Source organism: Dasypus novemcinctus, chromosome X (genome assembly GCF_030445035.2).
Source record: "Dasypus novemcinctus isolate mDasNov1 chromosome X, mDasNov1.1.hap2, whole genome shotgun sequence".
Classification (NCBI taxonomy): domain Eukaryota; kingdom Metazoa; phylum Chordata; class Mammalia; order Cingulata; family Dasypodidae; genus Dasypus; species Dasypus novemcinctus.
Window position 1 is genome coordinate 31,148,509 of NC_080704.1, and position 6,713 is coordinate 31,155,221.

The 6,713-nt window shown below is 36.5% G+C and overlaps 1 pseudogene; it reads right to left on the reverse strand.

The window, feature by feature from the left end:
- Positions 1–4,672: 4,672 nt before the first annotated feature.
- On the reverse strand, positions 4,673–6,301 carry LOC139437983 (tigger transposable element-derived protein 1-like; annotated as a pseudogene).
- Positions 6,302–6,713: the final 412 nt, after the last annotated feature.

The window sequence follows — 6,713 nt, forward strand, 5'->3', positions numbered from 1 at the left end:
GTAATGAAATATCTGATGGCACCTCTACATAGTTTCAAGAGAAATAAATACAGGGTGTCTCACTCATAAAGAGTTGGTATTACATTTGCTTTCTTTGTGTGAAAGATACATAATTCATAAGCTAATGAGTTATAAAGGTCTTCTCACAAGTAAAAGAATATTATCACTCCCAGGAGTAAGATAGTCAAACTATTCTGTAGTAACTCATTCAAGTTTATTTTATACTAAATTTTTAAACACCCCCCCTTTTTAAAAAATGTACCATTTAGAGGAGAATGGCAAGATGCAGAGAAGGTGGGAGTTACTAGAGTGAAAATGTGAGAAGTCTTGGGGAGTATTCTTATTTTTTGTCTTTTGATGAAAAGGAAGTTCAATTTTTTAATATTAGGGGTATAAACATTGATTGTTTAGCGGCTAAAATTTATCTATTAGACAACTTAAATTCCTTCACTAAGCATGTTTCATTTTGTCTTATGGTTTCATCCCTGTGGTACAGAGCCTTCTATAATTGTTCCCAATAATCCTTGTGTCCTTGTACTTGGGCCTTTGTGTAATCCCCTTCACTTGTGTGTAGGCTCAACCTAGTGAGTTGCTTCTAGTAAAAATAATACAGCAAAAGCGAGGGGATATTTCTTCTGAGGTTAAGCAAAAAAGACTGTGACTTCCATCTTCCTTTCTCTCTCTTCCTGACACTTTCTCTCACTTTTCTCTCTTGCTTGCACTGATGAACCAGTATACCATATGGAGAGACACACATGTGAAGGAACTAAGGACCACCTCTGGCTAACAGCTAGTAAGGAACTGAGGCCCTCAATCCAACAGCCTGTGAACAGGTACTTTGAAGTAAGCTTGAAAGCAGATACTCCCCCAGTAGGGCTTTTGGATGAGATCACAGCCCTGGCTGACATGTTGAATACAGCCTGGTGAAAGACTCTGAGCTAGAGGCACACAAGTAAGCTGCACATGGATTCCTGACCCACAAATATTCTGAGCTAATAAATGTGAGTTGTTTCAAGCTGCTAATTTTGGGGGTAATTTGCTATGCAGAAATAGATAACTAATAACCAAATAGATCTTTGCTACTATATGCAATTTCTATATTTACATTTCCATTGTGTGTAAATTTATCAAAGCCTGGTGACAGATGTTATGTAAATTAAATATTTATAAATATGGAACATGACTGTGGTCCCAGGAGTCATTTTAAAATCAAGTGGTATTCATGGTGAATTTCTTTGTCATAAAAGAAAAGAGAAAATATTTAAAATTTGATGGACAAGTAGTGCTCCTATGCAGTAGAATTTTAATCTGAGGTTCCTAGTTCCATGGTGTTTTTCAATGGGATCATTACAGTCATTTTGGGTAAAAGAGTTTTTTTCTCAAGAAGTTTATATTCTTTAGTCTCCTCCCACTAAATTACAGCAGTGAATACCAGACATTGCAAAAACAAAAATCACCCAAACCGTTCCAATCCACCTGGAAAGAGTAATTTTGTTTCTTGAATAGAAATAAAAGAAATCCCTGGAAGGTTTTCGGCCTGCTTGTGAGCCCCTTCTCCAAATATAAGTGTAAAATATTGTGTGATTATGTGCGTTTTTCTAGTGAAAAAGTTCATAATTTCCGTAAGATACTAAACAAAAGTTCATTATACCCCATTGTTAAGAATACCTGCAATATACCACCAGATTAACTTTGTCATAGTAGCTAATAAATTGTTTTAAAATCCAAACACTTAGTTGACTCATTAAGTGATTTTTAAATTAAATTTTTCAATAATTATATTGAGGACCGTGCTAGACATTAGAGGTACAACACTAAATAAGACATTTGTGATCCCTATCCTAAGGACCTTACATTGTAGTAGGAAAACCAAATATTAATCATGAAGAGTTCTGGGAAGATAAATTAGAGAATGTTCTGGAAGTATATAACTGGGTGTGCCATTTATTAGCCTGCTTGCTCTCATATCCATTCTCTCACCTTCCTTACTTTGCTTTGTATTACTAGGGCTAGTTCTGCAAATAACATCAACCAGGGAGGGTTTCTTTGAAGATGTTTGATTTGAAGTGAAGTCTGAAATATAAATGTGTGTTAACTTATTCGAAATGGGATAGGACAGACAGAAGAGCATTCCCGGCAGAATATATGCTTGTTGAGTTTCAAAACTTGAAGTAAGTTCATTGTTATTAAGGTCTGGAGAGCAGTGTGGAGACAGGCAGAAGATGAAGGCGATTAAAAAAAAACACACCCATTTTATAGTGCTTTAGCCTGTGTTAAGAATTTTGGTCTTTATCATCAGAAAGCAATGGGAAGTCTTTCATGGGTCTTTGAACGAGTGGTTTTGAGCAATGGGGTAACACGTTTGTATATGTGTATTTTGAAATATGTGTATTTTACAATGTGTATTGAAACATTTGAATATGTGGAGAATAAGTTAGGAAGGAGTATACATAGATGCTGGTTCAACATAGATGCTGGTTCAACAGGTAAAAGTGATGCTAGTTTGGACAATGTTAGCTGAAATCCTAAAGCTATTCAAAAGGACTTAGTGATGCCTTGGGTAAAGGGGTATGGCAGATGAGGTAAAGGATGGTATCATAAATTATTCTCCTTGGCAAAAAAGTGAATGGTGATGCCATTCACTGAGTAGGAAAACTAGAGAAGGAATGACTTTGTGAAAGAGGATAATAAATTCAGTTTGTATCTGATGAATTTGAATGTCCTTGGGAAAATAATGGAAATTTCTATTTAGAAAGATGGCATTGGATTTATAATTAATAAATTCAATGTAATCTCCTTAACTGGATTTATCTACTTTTGGTTAGTTGGGTGACCAACTAGCAAGATTTAATCTGAACATATTATAGACGTGTTATCTATGATATTGTTTAGATAAACTTGTGATTTTAGTTAAGTAAACTTGTGATCTTGGTAAGATAAGCATTTTTGTTCTAAAATGTTTTAATAAATTCATTCGGGGAGCTTATTTTCTATAAGCAGGTGTTATTCACCTTAGTGTCCCTATCTCCCACATCCCTTGACATATACCAGATGTTTAATAAAGTTTTGGGAGCTTGAATTGAATTATGCTTTTCTAAAAGATGTAGGGAAGTGGACTTGGCCCAGTGGTTAGGGCATCCGTCTACCACATGGGAGGTCCGCAGTTCAAACCCCGGACCTCCTTGACTCGTGTGGAGCTGGCCCATGCACAGTGCTGATGCGCGCAAGGAGTGCCGTGCCACGCAGGGGTGTCCCCCGCGTGGGGGAGCCCCACGCGCAAGGAGTGCGCCCGTAAGGAGAGCCGCCCAGCGCGAAAGAAAGTGCAGCCTGCCCAGGAATGGTGCCGCACACATGGAGAGCTGACACATCAAGATGACACAACAAAAAGAAACACAGATTCTTGTGCTGCTGACAACAACAGAAGCGGACAAAAAGAACATGCAGAAAATGGACACAGAGAACAGACAACTGGGGCGGGGGTGGGGGAGAAAGGGCAGAGAAAGAAATAAAAATAAATCTTAAAAAAAAAATTAAAGACATTTACATTTTTCCTTCCCAGAGAAGGATTTTTAGTCTTGTGGCACATTGAATGAATTTTAGAGATGCAACAACATTTTTTTGTGGTCATCAGTGTAATTATATGTGAAAGTTTGATTATGAAGAAAAAAAAAGAGAAGGCCAAATGTTCTCTACATTTCAGAGGTAAGGCAAAGAGTCAAAAATGCTAACTCCAAACTTTGGTGCTTAGAAAATATGAACTGACTTTAAGTTTCATAAAAGAGAGCTAGTTACCTTTACTCGTTTGAAGTACTTGACGTAGTTTCCTCTTTATCCTTTGTCCTCATTCAAAACTCACATTTACGTCACAATGTTTGAATATTGTGAAAGTATATGGAGTGAAAATGTGGATATCCTTGTGATTAAAGACACTAGAGACATTCAACAACTTCAGAAATAATTGAAGGAAAATATTCAGTTTTTGAAAATGGCTATACTTGGTGCTTTGAGAATGCCCCTTTATGGAAAATCTGAAAGTATTTTAGAACTACCTTATTTTAGGGTTTTATAGAATGCTAGTGGAAAGAACTTGAAAATGCAGAGGACAGCTTCCCTTGAATGCAAATTATTAGATTATTTTACGTGTCATTTTTACCTCATTAACATTCTAAACTCTTTTATGTCAAGAAAGACATCTGTCAAGATTAGAAAATTGTTATTTTGAGATTACCACTCTACATTTACAAATAGCCTCTCATTTATGTTTCAAGCAATTCCCCTGTGCCTGGAAAAGTAATTTCAAATGGTCTTTTGTTTGATTTTAGTATCTTCATTCATATGTGTGGCTTTATTAATTCAGTAATCACATAAAATTCCAAGTGGCTAGCATCTGTAAGCTGGAAACTGATTTTACAGGGAGCACTTGAAAAACGTTACATTGTTCCGAACATCTTTACCTGTTTCACCTTAAACACAGGCATACTTTGGTGATATTGCAGTCTTGGTTCCTAACCACTGCAATTGAGCAAGTCACATGAATTTTTTGTTTTCCAATGCATAAAACATTATGTTAATACTATCCTATAGTTTAGTAAGCCTGAGATAGCATTATGTCTAAAAAAAACCCACCAAGTACATACCTTAATTTTAAAATAATTTATTGCTTAAAAAAATGCTATCCATGATCTGAGCCTTCAGCAAGTCATAATCTTTTTGCTGGTAGAAGGTCTTGCCTCAAATTTGGTGACGGCTGACTGATCAGGGTGGCGGTTGCTGAAGATTGGGGTAGTTGTGGCAATTTCTTAAAATAAGACAGCAGTGAAGTTTAGCATGTTGAGTGAATCTTCCTTTGATGAAAGATTTCTTGTAGCATGTGATGCTGTTTGAAAGCATTTTACCCACAGTAGAACTTTCAAAATTGGAGTCACTCCTCTCAAACCCTGCCACTGCTTTATCAACTAAGTTTATGTAATATTATGAATCTTCTGTTGTCATTTCAACAATGTTCACAGCAGCTTCACCAGGAGTAGATTCCATCTCAAGAAATTACTTTCTTTCTCATCCATAAGAAACAACTCCTTACCAATTAAAGTGTTATTATGAGATTGCGGTGAATTTGCTCAATGTCATCTGTGAAGGTTGGAATCAAGTTCTTCCAAACTCTTGTTAATGTTGATATTTTGACCTCCTTCCATGAATTGCAAATGTTCTTAATGGCATCTAGAATGGTGAATACTTTTCAGAAGATTTTCAATTTACTTCACCAAGATCCATCAGAGGAATCACAATCTATGGCTGCTATAGTCTTATGAAATGTATTTCTTAAATATTAAGACTTGAAATTCAAAATGACTCTTGATCCATGGATGTTGTGTTAAGAAGCATGAAAACAACGTTCATCTCGTTGTACATCTCCATCAGAGCTTTTGGGTGACCAGGTGCATTGTCAATGGCAGTAATATTTTGAAGGAAATCTTTTTTTCTCAGCAGTATGTCTCAATGGTAGGCTTAAAATATTCAGTAAACCATGTTGTAAACTGTTGTGCTGTCATCCAGGCTTTATTGTTCCATTTATAGAGCACAGGAGGGGTAGACTTGGCATAATCCTCAAGGGCCCTAGGATTTTTGGGGTGGTAAATGAGCATTGGCTTCTTGTTAGAGTCACCAGATGCATTAGCCCCTAACAAGAGATTCAGCCTGTCCTTTGAAGCTTTGAAGGCAAGCATTCACTTCTCCTAAATGGCATCTTCTTTATTAGAAGGTATTTCATGTACATCGCCTTCATCAATATCTTAGCTAGATCTTCTGGATAACTTACAGCAACTTCTATTAATACATCAGCATTTGCTGCTTCACCCTGCACTTTTATGTTATGGTTTCTTTCAGTAAACCTCATGAACCAACCTCTGTTGCTTTCAAAATTTTCTTCTGTGGCTTCCTCACCTCTCTCAGCCTTCATGGAACTGAAGAGAGTTAGGGCCTTGTTCTGGATTAGGTTTTCACTTAAGGGAATGTTAAGGCTGATTTGACCTGCTATTCAGATCACTAAAATTTTCTCCATATCAGCAATAAGGGTGTTTTGCTTTCTTTTTCATTAGTGTGTTCACTGTAGTAACACTTGTAATTTACTTCAAGAACTTTTTTCTTTGCATTCGAAACTTGACTAACTTTGGTTTAAGAGGCCTAACTTTCAGCCTATCTCAGCTTTTGACATGCCTTCCTCACCAAACTTAATCATTTCTAGCTTTTGATTTAAGGTAAGAGATGTGCTACTCTTCCTTTCACTTGAACACTTAGAAGCCATATTAGCATTACTAATTGGCCAATTTTCTATATCATTGTGTCTCAGGAAATAGGGGAGCCCAAGGACAAGGAGAGAGACCAGGAAACAGAGGGTAAATGGAGCAGACATACATTTGTCTATTAAGTTCACTGTCTTATAGGTGTGCAGTTCATGGCACTTCAGAACAATTACTATAGCAACATCAAAGATCACTGATCACAGATCACCATAACACATACACTAATAATATAATAAAATATTGTGAAAATTACCAAAATGTGACATAGATACACAAAGTGAGCATATGCTGTTGGAAAAATGGTGCCAATAGACTTGCCACATGCAGAATTGACACAAACCTTCGATTTGTAAAACTTGCAAAATCTGCGAAGTGCAATAAAATGAAGTATAATAAGGCAAGGAATGCCTGTAT